The sequence below is a fragment of the Lissotriton vulgaris genome, chromosome 3_2 (assembly GCF_964263255.1).
Source record: "Lissotriton vulgaris chromosome 3_2, aLisVul1.2, whole genome shotgun sequence".
Taxonomy (NCBI): domain Eukaryota; kingdom Metazoa; phylum Chordata; class Amphibia; order Caudata; family Salamandridae; genus Lissotriton; species Lissotriton vulgaris.
Window position 1 is genome coordinate 45,996,287 of NC_141690.1, and position 20,581 is coordinate 46,016,867.

Sequence of the window (20,581 nt, forward strand, 5' to 3'; positions counted from 1 at the left end):
GCAGGGTGGGCGTTCCGTCGCAAGGAAGCCCCTTAAAAGTGACACAGTGGATGTCACGGAGTCACTTTTACATCCATGCTGCGTCAAAACCCTGCGCCTGCTTTAAGCAGGCGTCAGGAGTGATGCAGCATGTTAAGCATAGGGCGCCCACGAGCATTTCTGGAGTCACGTTGCGCTTGCAACACGACTTTAGCAATGCACTGCCCTTACGCCAGAAGATGTGACATGCATATGGCTATCCTTGCGCCACAGTGCGTTGCATTGTAAATGCGAAAAATCAGTGGTGGCCCAAGGGTATTCCTGCGTGTTGCATCTTTACATGCGCATCCCTGCTGATATGCAGGGATGCGCCAGTCATCGTAAATCTGCCCTGTGCTTACTTTTTGTCGGTGTGCGCAGGTCGTGGGCACCAACACAGATTTATTCGGGATTTGGACCCATAGCAGGAGAGAGGAAGAAACAGTAGGAAACGGAGTCAAAGAAAGAAAGCAATTAATAACAAGCATTGGCCATGCCAATAGGTCTCGCCTGTGGGTGAGCTATTATTGGCCTAAACAATAAGGTGTGTAGAGGTTTGGGGGGAATGTATTTGTCGATGATGGGGTGGGGTGCACATGTGACCAGATAATGTGATGTATAGCCCTGTTTTCAGCGGAGCTGGGTAAGCGACTCAAATGCTCCAGACCAGATTAAAGAATACATATCAGTACATGCACAGGGTCAGGGATCAAACCGACATTGCTGCAGCACGCCACCTTCACAGGTAGCAGAGGGCAATTTAAAAGTCACAGTTAGGCAGTCAAAGTGTCAACCATTGCAAGTTAGAGTAACACATTTTATTGGAATTCCAAAACTGCAGCAGTGATCTGCTGTCACGTTTAATCTCTCCGTGCGTGTTCCTGTCTTGTGCTTGTGGCACTAGCAGAGTAGGGGCACATGGTCACTGACTGAAGCAGTGCTTTAAAAACATAAAAAAAATACAATAGCATATATATAGCACTGTTGTTTGGGCTCTTCCAGTTGCACCTGAATCTATGCTGAGACCATGCTAATAGCCAGAGCTAACCCATTGGAATAAATTATAAACTTGTTAATGGTAAAACATTATTTTCAGCATGTAAACAGCGGGGATGCCAAGGACTAAACAAGCTTCACAAAAAGTGTCAATAACGTAGGGTTGACTTTCCTCTATATAACACTGCATTGGTAAATCTAACCAGGGATTGAAGAGCTATTCAATTGCTACACACTGGGTTATGGGGTATACACCTGTTACAACGCATCTTTTACAACTACCTACTATTACAACGCATCTTTTACAACGCATACCATTACAACGCATTGCGCTGGGGGGCGCTCTAGGATAGGGAATAAGTATAATTTACTATCCAACACCTTCCATAGTGTCCACGGGGACTGGAGTTAGAATAGTAAATTATACTTACCACTATCCAGCACCTCAACGTGCTATGCGTTGTAATGGTATGCGTTGTAATGGTCGCGTTGTAATAGTAGGTAGTTGTAACGGTATGCGTTGTAACATGGTACATCCGGTTATGGCTGTGCTGATGTAGGTCATTATGCAGAATACACCAAATGTGAAAGGTAAGCTTTTTCTTTGCTGAGCCATTTTGCTTCTTAACCGGCTGAGCCACCCTTGCAGCTTTATGGCCAGGGACAACCGAAACCCCCCCCCCCTTGTGTTAACCAACATTTATCAAAGATGGACATGGGAGGGATTTACTTTGGAGGCGGGGGTCGTACAACCCCCGGACGTATTTATTAAATCATAAAATCAAATACAAATTGAACAATATTTACACATTTACGCTGAAAAGGTTTCGTGGCATTTGATTACAATTGATATATACAGATATCAGATGGCTAACCTTAACATAATTCTAGTACAAGGTATTTCCTATCCGAATCTTACATATGAACCATGAACATACAGTAATTACTTTTCTGCGTTTCCTATTTGGGCCTACGGCAAGGTCACTAACTGGTGTCAGATCCTTAACAATTAACCACGATCTCCAGTCAGAGTGCGCATCCGCAGAGGGCCCATTTACCGTGAGGGTACCCCCCCATAGTTACCCCTGTACACTCTATTAACTCCATTAAATAGGGCCCTTGCATCTCTGCGTCGTGTGCTGACATTATTGTGCATGTGCAGGGTGGCAAACCCGCCTAGAGAAAGCGCGACTGCCCCCTCCCCCGCATCCATCCAGGCAACTGGCTGTACTGCCCCTGGAGTTCTAGGAGAGACCACTTGTCCCTCCCCTTGGGCAACCCCATTCAAGAATGGCGCCACCCTCTAAGGAGCTTAAATTTACTGCTCACCAATCATGACTTTACCGCCACAGGCCAGCGTAGTTGACCGACTATCTGCCCCCCCCCCTCCACCCTTCTACACTGAAAGGTCATGCCCTGTCCTTAAAACTCACTAGCTAAGCCATTATATTTTCTAACAGAATTTCATTACCTATCCTAGTCAGGTGGACCCTGTCTTCTAAGAAGCACGGCTTACCCCTGATACACCCATGTGCGATCATCTGTAGCTGAGGAGACCTGAACAATTTCCCTATTTTATTGTTGATCCTTCTTTCTGAGTGATTCAATGCTTTCACAGAATCTCCCCCTCTCCATTTAAACCTGGGTACCATCTACCAACTATGGTGAAGCCCTGGCATGTCTTGGCTAACCACCCCACTAGTGAGATTATGTCCTCCATCAAGCCTCTTTTACCCAGATTCACCAGGTCGTTCCGATCCAAGTGTAAGATAACTATCCTGGGTGGAGCCATGTGTCTACTCAACAGATCTGTAACGAAAGCCCTGAACTGACTGAGTAGAGACCCCCATTACCATGGAAAGATACCGTAAAACCATCCTGTTCAGCTCTGTGTCTGTAATTACCTGAAAGAAAAACTGAATTCAGACGCCTTACATATGAATGATTAATGACCCAAACAACCTGTGCTCCTGTGTCTTGTGGATGTGCCCACCATTGTGAAGTATCTTGCTGCTGGTACGCCAACGCCAGTTTCCCCCCTGCGTGACAGGTTTGAGATACTGAAATGTAAACAGAAGATAGGACAGGCATCAGCCCAAATGCATTGCCACACTCACAACATGTGTAGCTGCACATAGCGCTTATAAAAATTGGAGGACCATCTCCCAATTTTCTTCACACTGTTGCTGTGCAAACCTCTAGCTGTTGCATCTGTGGCAGGCCCTATTATGAATAAATGTGTTCCAAAGCCCTTTGGATCCTAACCTGTCCTGTCTATCGCCATGTCCAATACTCTTTTAAATTGGAACCTGGTAATAGGGGTACCGTCAGCATGCATTAGTAATGCTCCCCCATCGCTCGATTCCTCTGTCGGAGGAACACTTCTAGTTGCATCACTCGGCTGCATGGATTATCCTGTGCACGGTGAAGTACTATCCCTTCGCCACTGGCTTCTTGATCAGTTTTGGCCTTTGTAAGGGTCATTAGTAAAGTGTCGCCCTGTATCTTTGCATGCTCCAGCTGGAGCCCACCTTGCACATCCTGCTTATTGTGCGCCACCAGCTCCGCTACCCTAAATGCTCCTTAAAAGGCCAGTGAAAAAGCGGCTCTGAATAGCAATGCCTCCCCTGCTGATCTGCAAATGCCACCAATTGGGCGTCTTGTGTCCGGAGCAGCCCCCTGGAGGCGCCGTCACCCCTTTAGTGCCTTCCTCACAATGAAACTATTAGTGGGATCCCTGGTGTCCTTGATTTGCACGAAGAAAGAAATTGCTGCTACGTGTTGCCTGGCTGTTGCAGCAGAGCGTCCTTCCTTATTCAAGGTGTCTAAATACGATAGGAATGCCCGTCTCATGCCAGCTATCTGCCCAATCCTGCCCCAGAAAAATTCATTAAGACCAAAATGCCCCTTCATAAGCTTTCCTGGTCCTGGGAGCTAGGCTAGCTGTCACGAGGTTCTGTAGTACCAATCTGCCAGAGTACTTCCGGGAAGAGTGTTGGTGTAGCCTCTGCAGAGGGTAGGTGTTCCCTGAAAACCTGCATCTTGAAGCGAAAGAGTGCATCAGCAGCATTTTTTTGTACCACTGGGACATGTTTAGCCTTCAACTGTATGTTCAGTTTCATACACAACAGTACTATTTCTTTCAAAAGGCGAAGGATCCTTTTACACCGTGCAGCCTGCTGGTTGATGCATTCTACCACCGTCATGTTGTCTGACCAGAAAATCACAGATTGATTACGCAGATGATGAGGCCAAACAGTCAGTGCCACCCAGAGTTCCAATGTTGGCTGTCACACCATTCTCCACCCACCAAGTTGGCCTATGTTGTGCCACCCATTCATTCTCAAGTATGGCACCAAATCCCAAACTGCTATATATATATATTCACTGAAAACACCATAGGTTATAGACCATATATAGTTAGGAATTAGCATTTACAAAACCTTGAAAATTCACTGAAAAAACCATAGGTTATAGACCATATATAGTTAGGGATTAGCATTTACAAAACCTTATTTTATTCGCACAAAACCATAGAAATTCGCATATATAGTTAGTTGCAATAACTGTATATCGCGCACCCGCAATCCACTGCTGATGATGTCACATATTACATCATTCATGACATGGTCAGTGACATCACTGATGACTTCACTGATGACATCTCAAATGACATCACTGATGACATCACTGATGACAACTCAAATGACATCACTGATGACATCACTGATGACATCTCAAATGACATCACTGCGGCGTGCAGAGAGTGGGTCTGGTCAAGGCATCTAAAATGGCTGCCGTGCACAACAAAAGTGTGGCATTGGAAAAAAGCAAGATGGCGCAGACAATGTTTATCAATACGGATTAATTTATAACAATTAATTTTAACAATATATTTACTCGCAGTGTCAAAATGGCGGTCAACACTTCCTGATTTCCTTCGAATCGAACGTTAACAGAAGTCACGCAGCAAAAAAAAAGCGCTTCTACCGCGAAAAATCAAATTTTTTTTATTTGCCCCACGGGACCCTTTAATAACCCCAATATCCTTCCTAGGGGGTCAAGAGGAGTCTACCTTGCCCCCTTTCATTAAATTCCCCCTTCGTTTTTCTCCTCCTCTTGTCTCTCGATCCTACCGAGAGACAAGATGGCGGCCGCACCGGACTGTTTAGAATGTTGACAGACACCGGAGAGCCAATCAGCTTCGCTTCGCAAAGCTCCGTTACGGGAAAAGTACGCGATCTGGAGCGCTATCCGGGACGCTGTCACAGATATATCTGTTTTTTTAAACGTTGATTTCTCAAAATCCACTGGAGCACATATATTGAGACCCAGCAAAGGCACATCGGGCTAACAGTCCCTACAATTTTGCCAAGTTTCGTGTAAATCAATTCAGCCGTTCGAGCTAAAAGTGAGGCCAAACGCCCTATGGAAAAATGAATGGGAAAAACGCCTTTTGGGACCCCCCTTTTTTCTCGGCCCCCCCTTGACGAAACCCCCCCAAATTTTCAGGGGCTGCTCAGAAACAAAATGTGCCATTTTCCTGAAAATATCAGCCGATTCCGTCCACAAAGGCCAAAGTTATTAGACATAGAATTTTCAAAAGTTCCATAGAAAAAAATCCTAACTATATATACCTACTGGCGAGCGCCAGTAGGTAATATATATATATATATATATATATATATATATATATATATATATATATATATATATATATATATATATATATATATATATATTCACTGAAAAAACCATAGGTTATAGACCATATATAGTTAGGAATTCGCATTTACAAAACCTTATTTTACTCACACAAAACCATTGAAATTCCATATATAGTTAGTTGCACTAACTATATATCGCGCACCCGCAATCCACTGCTGATGATGTCACATATTACATCATTCATGACATGGTCAGTGACATCACTGATGACATCACTGATGACATCTCAAATGACATCACTGATGACATCACTGATGACAATGTAAATAACAAGGACCCCCTGTTCGGAAACCAAAGTTCACAGTACAGGGAAATAAACAGTGTAAACAAATTGGCAAATTGTCGACATAAATCAAGAGAGAAAAGTAATTAAGACACCAAACTAATTAGTTAAAAAAAATATAAAGTATCATTTAATTGATTGACATATGTTCAAATTTTAAAAACAGTTAATAAAATACAAAAATTACACACCTTCTTCAGGAAATTCCAGATACAGATAGCAATAATGCTTATATATTCCAATTCACATTTTTTGAGAAACACCATGTCCACACATTTTTATTTTCTTATCTATGTCCCCATTCCTTTAGGAATTTCGTGCTGCTCAAAAAATACTCTTGTAGTTTGTTCCTTATACAGTAACAACTTGCTGTATGAGTAGGGAGTTATAGTGAAAAAGACACCTTCTTTTTAAAATTGTAGAGATTTTTGATGAATGTATGGACAATACGTGTACTTTGTTTTGACACAAATTAAAAATAATTTGATTTCCATTGTTTTCATTACATGGAATATGTTTTTCAGATACTAGTGTGGTTCCTGAAGAAGGCGTTCCTAACAACGCCGAAACGCGCGTCGAATACCACCTGTTTGCCACAAAATATATGTTATGATTACAGGAATTTTTTAAGAAAAATATTGTGTTTACAATTATTTGGTTGTTTTGTGTAACAGATTTATTGTGTGTAATTTTTGTATTTTATTAACGGACATCACTGATGACAACATCCAGTGACTGTATGTTTCTGTAAAGTTAAAATATGTCTTACATATTGAAGAATGAGTGGATGTATAAGTGTCTGGATGAAGGATTTAGTAGGTGCATGACTGACTGTATGAGTGAGTGATTAAATGTGTCTCACTGAGTGCATGGGTTAGTGACTAAACTGTCTTAATTTGTGCATCATTATGTCTGTTGTTCTGTAAACTGCTGCATGTGTTTTTAAGTAGCTATATGAGTAACTATATGGGTTATTGATAGGTTGCCCAAGTATTTCTTTGGGAGACTGAGTGTGTGTGTGGGTGGCTGGGAGGTGTATGACTCTGTGCATAGATGTGTGAGCAGTTGATTCACTAGATGTATGGGTTCAAAAGAGCATGTGGAAATAGCTGTATGGGCGGTTGACTCTGTGCATGAGTGTATTGGTGAGTGAATGGATGTCTCAGTGCTACATGTCAAAGTAAGTACATATGTAAAACACAGTACATGTGAGAGTTGACATATATAAATAACTGTGCATAAGAGCCAGTGAATGTGTGAGTGGCTGTATGGATCATTGTGAACTTGTATCAGGGATTGTATAAGAGAGTAAATATGTGTTAGTATATGTTTGAATAAGTAGGGTGTGTATAACTGTATAGTTGAGGAAATGGAGGTGTGATTGATTCTTTGCATGACTGCCTAGGTGTGTGAGTAACTCCATGGATGAGTGACAGTCTGTGAGTGTCTGTTTACACTGTGTGTATCTAAGGTTATATTAGAGTCTGAAGAGGTCCATCGTATTATCACATGAATGATATCATCAGTGATGTCACCAGTGATGTCATTTGAGATGTCACCAGTGATGTCATCAGTGATGTCATTTGATATGTCATCAGTGATGTCATTTGAGATGTCATCAGTGATGTCATCAGTGATGTCACTGACCATGTCATGAATGATGTAATATGTGACATCATCAGCAGTGGACTGCGGGTGCGCGATATATAGTTAGTGCAACTAACTATATATGGAATTTCAATGGTTTTGTGTGAGTAAAATAAGGTTTTGTAAATGCGAATTCCTAACTATATATGGTCTATAACCTATGTTTTTTTCAGTGAATTTTCAAGGTTTTGTAAATGCTAATTCCTAACTATATATGGTCTATAACCTATGGTTTTTTCAGTGAATTTCAATGGTTTTTTAAAAGCTAATATCTGTAGCTGTAAAATGTATTCTTCTTTAAATCTTAAAATATATTTTACATGTTTTTTATACAATTTTTTGTAAAAAAATTTTTTGTTTCGTTCCCAGTCCGCGAACCGGTCAGCTTCCCGTTAGCTCAATTTAAAGCCGCGACTCGGTCTGCGAACCGGTAAACGTTCCTTTAGCGTAACTGTTACGTTAGAATGACGTTTTGCGTTGTCGCGTAATACGTCATTTGACGCGCCAAGTTAGCGGATTCGGAAGCGGACCGGAAAGCGGAGCAAAGCGCGAAACGTAAACACAGCAGGTCATGTGACTCGGTAATAACACTTTTCATTGGTTCATTTCACTTTTGGTTTCCTAATGATGTAATACTAGGTCATGTGATCTAAAATTAACACTTTTCATTGGTTTAGAACTTTTGCTTTTCCCAAATGATGAAAACCCCTCCTTCTTTCCTCACTCTGACTTTCATCTTGGTGAGAGAAAGACCCTTTTTCATTGTTGAGCAATGGCTTCAGTAGTTGCTTCAGCTGGTGCACCCCCACCACCACCTCCACCTCCTCATGGGAAGAGAGGACCACCTGCTCAAGTATTCATACAAGAAGAGGAGGATCAGGAAGAGGAGGAAGAGCAGGAAGAGCCAGAGTTTTTGCCAGAGGAGCCCAGGAGGTATAATCGAAAAGAAAACTACATCTGGCAATTTTTTTAATTTCCTGAGGGGCAAAAAAATGTGAATGCAAGATATGTGTTTTGCCGTATATGCGATGATAGACTGTCAAGGGGGACTGATAAGAAATACAGCTACGGCAATTACACTATGCATAGGCATATGAGTAGGTGGCACCCAAACAATTATAGTGCTGCCCAGCTTCGTGATGAGCAACAAAATCCCCCTGCGATGGCAAGAAGATCTGTTGTCCAAGAAGTGTCGGGACCAGAGGCGAGGGAGATGGTCCCAAACATTCAAATGAACTTTGGGGAAGTGAAGCAAGTGTGCGTGCGCTGTAACCAAATAATTTGCTACAGAGAAAGTAGCATTACTCTAATTGTGAAAGCTATCAGTAATCATGTTTGCCCGAAACTCCTGTTGAGCCCTTTTCAATGAATCATTTTTGTTTCCCCCCTCCCCCCAAAAAAACAAAAAAATATCAAAATGTTCCGAAAATACAAAAAAAATAAAAAAAATGTTCAGAAAAAAATTTAAAACAACAAAAACAAAAAAAAAGTTCTTTTCAGAACTACCTCCCCATTATAAAAAAAATTGGTAGAATTTTTGAAACTCTGCCAACCTCTATTTCTTTTAGTTCGCTCCTGGTTCGCACTCCGGTACGCGAACCGGGAGCGAACCAAAACATTTTTTTTTAAAAAAGAACAGTAAGTATAAGGGAAGGAAACAGACAGTTATGTTACAAGAAAGACAGCTATAGGGAGTAAACAAAAGATACTGTTACCCGCAATCCACTGCTGATCATGTCACATATTACATCATTCTTCACATGGTCAGTGACATCATCAGCAGTGGATTGCGAGTAACAGTATCTTTTGTTTACTTCCTATGGCTGTCTTTCTTGTAACATAACTGTCTGTTTCCTACCCTTATACTTACTGTTCTTGTTTTAAAAAATGTTTTGAGATCATTCAGAAACAGTAACATTAATAGAGACAGAATGAGTAAATAAGAATGAAGAAGTATGAGAAGAGAGGGACTGAGAAAAATACTGGAAGGAGTAGAATAATTAAGTAATAGAGAAAGGAATGAGGGAAGTAGCAAACGCAGGAAAGTAAGGATTAAAGAAATGAAGCAGTAGAACTAATAGATGTTAAATGTGATAGATTAAATGATTGATTCAGGATGACGATAAGGTGTGTCCTCTCCAAAAGTTTGTTTAAGGTGAGGCCTACTCAGGGTTGCATATCAAATTTATGCTTGTTGAAGAATACAGAGGAGATAATATCAATCAATCAATCAGTGACACTTATAAAGCGCGCTACATACCCGTGGGGTCTCAAGGCGCTGGGGGGGGGGGGAGCCGCTACTGCTCGAACAGCCAGGTCTTCAGCTTCTTCCTGAAGGAGAGGTGGTCTTGGGTCAGGCGCAGGTCGGTCGGGAGGGAGTGCCAGGTCTTGGCGGCCAGGTGGGAGAAGGACCTTCCTCCTGTAGTCGCTCTTCGGATGCGGGGGACGGCGGCGAGGGCGTGGTTGGCTGATCGGAGGTGGCGTTTGGGAGCGTAGAAGTTGACTCGGCTGTTGAGGTAGCTCGGGCCTTGGTCGTGTAGGGCTTTGTGTGCGTGGGTGAGGAGGCGGAAGGTGATTCTTTTGTTGACGGGGAGCCAGTGAAGGTCTCGCAGATGTCCAGAGATGTGCCTGGTTCGTGGGATGTCGAGGATGAGTCTGGCTGAGGCGTTCTGGATCCGCTGGAGTCTCTTCTGGAGCTTGGCGGTGGTCCCGGCGTAGAGGGCGTTGCCGTAGTCCAGTCGGCTGGTGACGAGGGCCTGGGTGACGGTCTTCCTGGTCTCGGTGGGGATCCACCAGAAGATCTTCCGTAGCATGCGTAGGATGTTGAAGCATGCCGAGGAGACGTTGTTGACTTGCCTGGTCATGGAGAGGGAGGAGTCCAGGATGAAGCCCAGGTTGCGTGCATGGTCTGTCGGTTTGGGTGCGGTGCCCAGGGCGGGAGGCCACCAGGAGTCGTCCCAGGCGGAGGGAGAGGAGCCCAGGATGAGGACCTCCGTCTTGTCCGAGTTCAGTTTCAGGCGGCTGGTCGTCATCCACTCGGCTACCTCTTTCATCCCTTCGTGCAGGTTGGCTCTGGCGGCGGCGGGGTCGTTGGTCAGGGAGAGGATCAGCTGGGTGTCGTCGGCGTAGGAGATTATGCTGAGGTTGTGTTTGCGTACGATGGCCGCGAGGGGGCTCATGTAGACGTTGAAGAGGGTGGGGCTCAGAGATGATCCTTGGGGGACGCCGCAGATGACTTCGGTGGCCTCTGACTTGTACGGTGGTAGGCGGACTCTCTGTGTTCTCCCGTCGAGGAAGGAGGTGATCCACTCCAGCGCCTTGTCCTGGATTCCGACGTTGCTGAGGCGCCGTACTAGGGTGCGGTGGCAGACCGTGTCGAATGCCACGGAGAGGTCTAGGAGGATGAGGGCCGCTGTTTCTCCATTGTCCATCAGGGCTCGGATGTCGTCGGTGGCGGCGATGAGGGCGGTCTCGGTGCTGTGGTTGGCTCGGAAGCCGGACTGTGAGGGGTCGAGGGATCCGTTCGTCTCGAGGAAAGCGGCCATCTGCTTGTTGACGGTCTTCTCGATGACTTTGGCTGGAAACGGGAGGAGCGAGATGGGGCGGTAATTCTTGAGGTCGGTGGGGTCCGCTGTTGGTTTCTTGAGTAGGGCGCTGAGTTCGGCGTGTTTCCAGCTCTCGGGGAAGATGGTGGTGTCGAGGGATGTGTTGATGATGTCTCGCAGGTGGGGTGCGATGACAGCGTCGGCTTTGTTGAAGACGTGGTGAGGGCAGGGGTCGGTCGGTGATCCGGAGTGGATGGAGTTCATCGTGCGGATGGTGTCTTCGGTGCTGATCGGGGTCCAGGCGTGGAGGGTGGTGGTGGGGGGTGGTTGTTCGGTCATGGTGTGCGTTGGTTGGTTGTTGAAGCTGTTGTGTATGTCCGCGATCTTGTTGTGGAAGTATGAAGCCAGGGAGTTGCAGAGGTCTTGCGATGGGGTGATGTCGTTGTTTCCTGCGCTGGGGTTGGAAAGCTCTTTGACGATGTTGAAGAGTTCCTTGCAGTTGTGTGCGTTGTTATCCAACCGGTCTTTGAATGCTGTTTTCTTGGCGGCGCGGATCAGCTGGTGGTGTTTCCGGGTGGCAAGTTTGAAGGAGGTCCTGTTGTCCGGTGTCGGTTCCCTTCTCCAGACTTTCTCGAGGGCTCGGCAGTTCTTCTTGGAGCTCTTGAGTTCGTCGGTGAACCATGGGGCTTTCTTGCTGCCGGGTCTGCTGGGCGGGGTCCTCAGTGGGGCGAGTTCGTCCGCGCAGTTGCTGATCCACTTCGTGAGGTTGTCGGCGGCCTGGCTGGGGTTCGCTGAGCTGGCAGGAGGGTGCTGGCTCAGGGAGGTGGCGAGCTGGTCTGCTGTGATCTTGTTCCAGCTTCTGCGGGCGGTCTGTTGCTGGTGGTGGTGGGTCGTTGTTTTCTTGAAGGTGAAGTGGACGCAGCTGTGGTCCGTCCATTGAAGCTCTGTGGTGTGGCTGAAGTTGATGTCCTTGCTGGATGAGAAGACAGCGTCGAGTGTGTGTCCGGCGAGGTGGGTGGGGGTGGACACCAGTTGCTTGAGTCCCAGGTTGGTGAGGTTGTCGAGCAGGGTGCTGGTGTTGCGGTCGTTGTTGTTCTCCAGATGGAAGTTGAGGTCTCCCAGGAGGATGTAGTCAGCGGAGGGGAGGGCATGTGGGCTGACGAAGTCGGCGATGTCCTCGCTGAATTGTGTGCGTGGTCCAGGGGGTCGGTAGATCAGGGTGCCTCTGAGGGTGGTGTTCGGGTTGGTGTGGATCTGGAAATGTAGGTGTTCGGCGGTGGTCAGGGAGTTGTCGGTGCTGGTCGTGAGACGGATGGTGCTCCTGTGGATGATGGCGATGCCTCCTCCCATCTGGTTGGCGTTTCGGTCCCTCCGGACGATCTTGTAGCCCTCTGGGATGGCGATGGCGATGTCGGGAGCTGAAGAGGCGTTCATCCAGGTCTCCGTGAGGAAGGCAACGTCTGGAGCTGTGGTGTCGAGGAGGTTCCAGAGTTCGATGGCATGTCTGTGGATGGAGCGGGTGTTGAGCAGGATGCACTTGAGGTGGGTACTGCTGGTGTTCGGCTTGGTGGGTGCTGGTGCGAGGCAGGTCCGGATGCAGGTGGACTTGCAGGCGTGGCAGCTGAAGGGTCCGTGGGTACGTCGTGGAGAGGCTTGATGGCATTCTGGGAGTCGGCCGGTGTTGAGAGCGGTGAGGGTGGCGGCGGAGTACGTCAGGCGGGTCGGTCGGGGTCTTCGTGGGCCAGGGGTCCTGGCGCTGGTCGCGATCCGGTCGCGGACGGGTGTAGACGGGCTTACCTTTGGCGCGCCTTCGGCGCACAATCGGCGCGCCCGCTGCGCGTGACCGCTGAGCGTGACCGCTGCGCGTCCGCACGGTCGCCATTTAAGGCGAAGTGCGCGGGTGGGCGGAGCAGCTGGGAGGCGGGAGCGGGGAGGGAACAGAAGAGAAAAAGGGGCGGGGCCAATGGCGGTGGCGGGAAGCGAGAGCGGAGGGCGGCGAGGTAGGCGGCCAATCAGGAAGGAAACTGGACACGGCACAGGGGATACAAAGAAATTAACAGGCACAAATTTAGGGCAAAACAGATAAAAACGGCAAAATACGCGAGCAGACGGCAGAAACAGACAAGCACAAATTTAGGGCAAAACAAATAAAAACAGCAAAATACGCGAGCAGACGGCAGAAACAGACAAGCACAAATTACGGTCAAAACGAGGAAAAACAGCGAAATACGCGAGCAGACGGCAGAAACAGACAAGCACAAATTTAGGGCAAAACAAGGAAAAACAGCAAAATACGCGAGCAGACGGCAGAAACAGACAAGCACAAATTTAGGGCAAAACAACTGGGAAACCAGAGGGGAGCGACCACGGCGTCAGCGAGGCCGGCGGCGAGGCAGAAGGCAGGCAGAGGGGAACACACGCAGCAGCTGGTGGCCGTGCGGCGCGGGGGTGTCCCACAAGTGGGTCACACTCACCTGCGCTGCACGGTCGCCATTTAAGGCCAAGTGCGCGGGTGGGCGGAGCAGCTGGGAGGCGGGAGCGGGGAGGGAACAGAAGAGAAAAAGGGGCGGGGCCAATGGCGGTGGCGGGAAGCGAGAGCGGAGGGCGGCGAGGTAGGTGGCCAATCAGGAAGGAAACTGGACACGGCACAGGGGATACAAAGAAATTAACAGGCACAAATTTAGGGCAAAACAGATAAAAACGGCAAAATACGCGAGCAGACGGCAGAAACAGACAAGCACAAATTTAGGGCAAAACAAATAAAAACAGCAAAATACGCGAGCAGACGGCAGAAACAGACAAGCACAAATTACGGGCAAAACGAGGAAAAACAGCGAAATACGCGAGCAGACGGCAGAAACAGACAAGCACAAATTTAGGGCAAAACAAGGAAAAACAGCAAAATACGCGAGCAGACGGCAGAAACAGACAAGCACAAATTTAGGGCAAAACAACTGGGAAACCAGAGGGGAGCGACCACGGCGTCAGCGAGGCCGGCGGCGAGGCAGAAGGCAGGCAGAGGGGAACACACGCAGCAGCTGGTGGCCGTGCGGCGCGGGGGTGTCCCACAAGTACATGTGAAGGCCTACTATTGAAGTAAAACATGTCCACTTCACTCTTGAACAACGGCCAGACCTCTTCTGTGTCCATAGACAGACCTAAACTTCATCTGCACAATGTCATTCGTAAACTTAGAAAACACAAGTAATGTAATTTTAAAAATGTGGAGTTTCTTTTGCTCATTTCACAATCACATCACCTGTGTTGCCTTTGCTTAGGTATCTCATAGTGCAGATGTAGTCCAGCATATGAAACAGTATGCAGAAGTGCTGCAGTGTATGCATTAATACATGTGAAGGCCTACCAATGAAGTAAGTCATGTCCACTTATTACATCATTCATGACATGGTCAGTGACATCATCAGCAGTGGATTGCGGGTAAAAAGTGTAGAAAACATTTACCTTATAATTCTTGTAAACTTTTTCAATTCTTTTTTCATACTTTCAATCTGTAAAAGAGAGAACAAACATTTCAAAAATATTAAAACATGTATTTAAAAATTAGAAAAGACAAGGGAAAAGGTTCAAGAACAAACAGTTTTTCAACAACTTTGACATTTACAGAAGCCTCTGCTTCTCTACGTCCCCTACACAATCCTAAAGATATATATTTTAAACAAACAGTACCTTGATGCTGAAAAACTGAGGCCTATTTTGGAACATGGTGCATCTTTTGCACTGCTGATGTCTCACAATAGTGATGCAATAGCAGCGCAAAAAAGATGTAAAGCCATCATAAAATTGTGTCTAACATTTTAAATGATTGTTTCAGGATGCAAATAAGATGTATCCTTTCAAGAGGTTTCTTTGAGGTGAGGCCTATTCAGTTTTAAAAAAAAACAGTACCCAGAAGTGCAGCACTGTAAGCATTAACTTTGACACTTACAGAAGCCTCAGTTTCTCCATATCTACCTTACATTTCTAAATGTATATCATAAGTACAAAAAGTAGAACATTAATTATACATGTTAAATGGTTTATTTTTGCTGTTCTCAGAATGTTTCAAATTTCACTTAAATCAGTGACTTGAAGGTATTCATCATGTAACAGCGGGGAAAAAAACACAATCAAAATGATTGTGTTTAAAAAACCCATACAACATAAGAAATCTGAATTCAAAACTCCTTAAAATTAACTTACTTTCCATTACGTCGAAGGATGTCCTATGAACAGCGTACACTCTATTGTGCTATAAATATTTTCAGCCCGCCACTTTCTGAAAGAAAACCTCCATCGTTTTGAAACATATGTTACATACAATAAAAGACTTCTCACATTCTACCACATGTTTCCACTTGGCCAAATCATGTTGCAGCGTTTTTCAACTCTTGTAATTCTTGTAATGAAATCCCGTCATTTTCTATTTTCGCAACTTTCAAAAAGAAAACATTTAAGATTACTTTCACAATCCTGGACTACTAATATCTTACCCTTCTTTCTCACTCATGTTCTACTTTTCCTATGACACAGATTTTTTTTTTTTTTTTAAAGTAATTTTTATTGTAGACATACTTTACACAGGCCAATAGTTGCACATATTCAGCATCATTCACAGTGCTACAGTCAGGTTCATCAACTTCTCGTGTACACAGCCTGCAGGCCCACATCCCGGGGGCCGGGCGGCGGCAGTAATTTCGCACCCCCATGCCTGGTTGCTCTTCCTCAGGAGTATGGACTCGGATTTGTGTGTGTGCCTACTTTTCCGTCCTCGCCTAATGAAACCCCGAACTCCCCCCCCAACTTGCCCCTCAGTCCCAAAAACCCCTTATCCCCCCCCTGTTCCCTCCTCCCCCCCATCATCCGCACGGGAACCTCCCGTTGTGTATCTCTAACCTCGGGTTCCAGGCTTTCTCCTCCACCGGTTCTCTTAACACCAGATTATTGTACTGTGCTGACCCCTGCCACGTCTAGGTCCTCCCCGTCATCCACTATCCCACTATCCCTGAGGCCTTGCACCATTACCTCCCAGGCTGTTGCTTGTTCTAGCGCTCTCTCATTAGCTGTTCTACGCGCCATCTGATACCTATGCGTGCTATCACAGGCCGCCCACTTCAGAAATTCGTTGTACCACCTCCTATATGTCGGGCTCGCCCTTGCCTTCCAGTTTCTGGTTATCTCACGCTTGGCTACCATTAAACCCATATCTATGAACTTGCTCGAGAGCTTGTTTTTGGGGGTATGTGGAAACCAATGCAGGATGCACGCCGCTGCATCAAAGTCAACAGTCCGGTCCGTCACCTCGTTCATGGATTCACCCACGGCTCGCCAATAGTCTGATAGGGCCGGGCAAGACCAGAGCATATGCACCAGCTCGACTCCATCTGCCGCGCAGCGGGGGCACCTCGCATCAGTCGCGCCAAAGTACCTCAGGATTCTCCCAGGGGTCATGTACACCCTGTGCAGTATGTAATAATGGATAACTTGAAAACGAGCGTTCCTTGTGCTATTACGCGCCCTCCGCACCAGCTGTGCCCACGTCGTGTCCGGGATGGGCTTACCGAGGTCAGTTTCCCATTTGAGTTTTAGTGCATCGAGAGGCGGCAGGTGCTCGTGGAGCATTCTGTTGTATAAGCAAGATACCGCTTTCACCGTTCCCGCCGCCATCATGGTGTATTGGCACGCCATGGCCGTCTCCGGCTCCGCCAGTCCCAGTCCCCAGTGTTTCTGCATTGCTCTCGTCACAGCTGCATGAAGGAGATAGCCCCCGCGTGGGAGGTCAAAGCGTTCCTGGAGGGCCGAGTACGGGAGGAGCTCCCCGTTTTCGAAAAGGTCCCCTACCACCTGTATTCCTACCTCCTCCCACTGCAGCAGGCGGGACCAATCGCCTCCATGGGGCAATGCTGTCAACATGCCCAGTGGCATCTCCGGGGCATAGGGGTGCTGAATCCCTGCCCGCTTCTGTGCCCTGTTCCAGCAACGCCGAAATGTATCCTGTTCAAGGGACAGATCCCGGGTGGCGAGTTTCTGTCCTAGCGCGATATAGGCTAGTATGTGTCGTGGCGTGCCCCGCAGTCGTTTATCTTCCGGGCCTCGGTAAACCCGAGCCACCTCTTGCGTGAAGATCTGCAATTGGGCAGCGAGATAATAGAGCTCGTAGTCTGGGAACGCCAAGCCGCCCTCATCTTTCGGGCGGGTGAGTGTCGCCAGCGCCACTCTACATCTGCCCGTCCCCCATAGGAATGAAGTGAGCTGGGAGCGAAGTCGGCGGAAAAAGGAGCTGGGGATCCAGATCGGAAGCATTCGGAAGAAATACAGCAGCCGCGGGAGGGCCACCATTTTTAGCAGCGCTATCCTACCAGCAATGGATAGCGGAAGCGTGGCCCAGAATGCCATGCTACCCTTCAGCCCCCTGACGCATCTCTCCACATTGCCCTCGAACAAAGCCGTCGCTGTGTGATAGACGTATACTCCAAGATAGTGGAGACAAGTCGGCTCCCAATGAAGCAGCGGCCTGTGTTCTGGGCGGGCCGCGTCCTCCTTCAGTGGAAAGAGGCTCGTCTTCGCCCAGTTAACTCTTAGGCCCGAGAGGTCGCCAAAACGTCCCAGCAGCTCCTCCGCCCCCTCGAGCTCAGTCGCGTCGTTGTCCAGGAACAGCAGGAGATCATCGGCGTACAGCGAGATAAACTGTCGCCCGTCACCAGTTTGCACACCTGCGAAGTATCGCCCCCTGCGGGCTTCCACAGCCAGCGGTTCGATCGCTAAAGCGAACAGTAATGGGGACAGAGAGCAACCCTGCCGGGTGCCCCTCTCCACTGGGTACTGGTGGGACACCAGGGATCCAACCCGCACCCTCGCTACGGCCGCCGTGTAAAGCACTTGTGTCCACCGGATATATCCTGCGCCCAGCCCGAAACGCGCCATAACTGCATATAGATAATCCCACTCTAGACTATCGAACGCTTTTTCTATATCGACCGAGAGGGCAAGTGGAGTTCCACTCCCCTCCCGCAGTTCTTCCATGAGTCGGATAAGCCTTCTAATGTTCAATGTCGTGTTCCGGGTAGGGATAAAGCCGTTCTGGTCCTCGTGGACCAGGGTGGTCATGTGCGGTAGGAGTCTCGATGCTAGTATAGAGCTCAAGATTTTATAGTCGGCCGTGAGCATCGAGAGCGGCCTATAGGAGGCCGGACTACTACCTTCTCTGCCAGGTTTCAGTAGCGGGATGACTATCGCTTCCCGCATCGATGGGGGGAGGCGACCCGCGGTCCTTGCCTCTTTGTACACAGCCAGAAGCCGCGGCGCTAAGGCGTCGACATATTTGCCATAAAATTCGATGGGCAGGCCATCTATACCCGGCGTCTTATTACGGGCCATGGACTTAATAGCTGTTCGGATTTCCCCTAAGTCGATGTCCCTTCCCAAATCCGTCGCCTGCTCGTCTTCTAGGCGCGGTAGGGTGAGGTCATCCAGGAAAGCCTCCGCCTTCATTTCCCGGTCGCCCGGGGTGCTACTATAAAGTGTCTCGTAGTATCGCTGAAAGCCGTCCACTATGGCCGACTGGGTGTAGGACAGATTACCCCCCTCCCCGGCAAGTTGCAAGATAGGGGAGCAGCGTTTCGTGGGGTTGGAGAGCCACGCCAACAAAGTGCCTGACCGGTCGCCTTCTACATGAGATCTCAGCATGTATGCCCGGTAATCGTAAGCCCGTAGCCTTTCCACTTCAGCCGCCACCGCCTCCCTGGCCGAGCTAACCGTGCACTGCAGCTCCGGCCTGCCTGGTCGGTCCCTCTCCGCTGCCCTCAGCTTGGCGTCTGCCCTCTCTAGGTCGGTCAGCAGCACCCGCCTCGTGCCTACGAACTGTGTGATGCACTGCCCTCTCATTACCGCTTTGAAGGCATCCCATTCCACTGCTCTAGGGCCCGTGGAGCCCTCGTTATTGGCGAAGTATTGTGTCAACCCCTCCTCCAGGGCCGCCCGAATATCGGGTCCTCTAAAGTCTCCGGCCGGAGCCTCCAGGTTGGCACCCTAGGCTTTTCCGTCATCCAGTCTAAGTGGATTAAGAGCGGATTATGGTCCGAGACCGTTCTCGTCAGGTATTCCGACCAGGCAACCTGCGTCAGCACGTCTCGTGTGCACAATATCGCATCCAGCCTAACGTGGAGTTCGTGTACCCCGGAATAAAACGAGTAATCTCGGTCTGTTGAGTGCTGCGCCCTCCATGCATCAGTTAATCCCCAGCTCTCTTGCCATTCTTGTCTACCCTTAGCTACGCGGTACACCGGGGAATCTCTCAGGGGAGGGTGGGACCTATCCAGTTGCACATCCGCCACCGAGTTAAAGTCCCCTCCCATGAGTATCGGACCCACCAGGAAGTGCGCCAGTGTCCCCGACAAGCTCGCATAAAAGGTTAATTGGTCTATATTCGGGGCATATACGCTGCATAGGACTATAGCCTTACCCCGCAACCTGCCCTCCACTACTACAAATCTTTCCTCTGGATCTATCAGCTCTAGTCATTTGAAAAGGCGTCCCCGCCCTCACCCAGATCAGAGCGCCCCTTGCGTAGGCCGAGTAAGAGGTGTGGAAAACCTGCCCCCGCCATCTCCTCTGTAGTGCCACCCCTTCCTGCTTCGTGATGTGTGTCTCCTGTAAGAGCGCTATGTGTATCCCTCTCCTCTGTAGGTAGGCGTGCACTTTATGCCTGCGCTGCATTGTGTGAAGTCCCCTCACGTTCCAGGTCATGCATTTCAAAACATTCGAGTTAACCATTGTCCCATAAGTCACGGTTCTTCTCCCCCTCCCTATTCACACTCCCGCGGATGATGGTCCCTCCCCGTCCCCAAACAGAACCTCCCAACTGGTCAACCCCCAAGAAAGTCAAAATCAGCGTCTGCAGAATCCCCCCATCACCAAACCCCAACTGTGGTGTTCCCCCTCCCCCCAGAACAGGCCCCAATATCAAGATACCAGACCCCATCCAAACTCCCTTAACTCAGAACCCCCAGGTATTTAGTTCACAGCCGGAGCTGCAATCGCCTTAAGGGCGTGCAGAGCGAGGCCTCGCCCAAGAGGGGGCTGCATGACCCAGGCCCGCCGCTATCCCCCCACTACGGAGAACAGCGCATAACCGGTCACCCAGTGCCCGTGCCTGGAGCTAACTCTCCCGCTGAGCGGGTGTACCCCCCTCAAGGCCCATTCCCCTTACCCAACAGGTCCAAGTCAAATGTTCAGGATTTCTTCTGCTGTTTGCGGCGTTACCACCGGATCCTTGGCATCATGGACCCCCGACAGGTCCGACTCCGAGCCCGAGGCCGATATGATCGTCTCTGTGTCCGTGCCTCGTGTGGATTGAGAGCCACCCCCA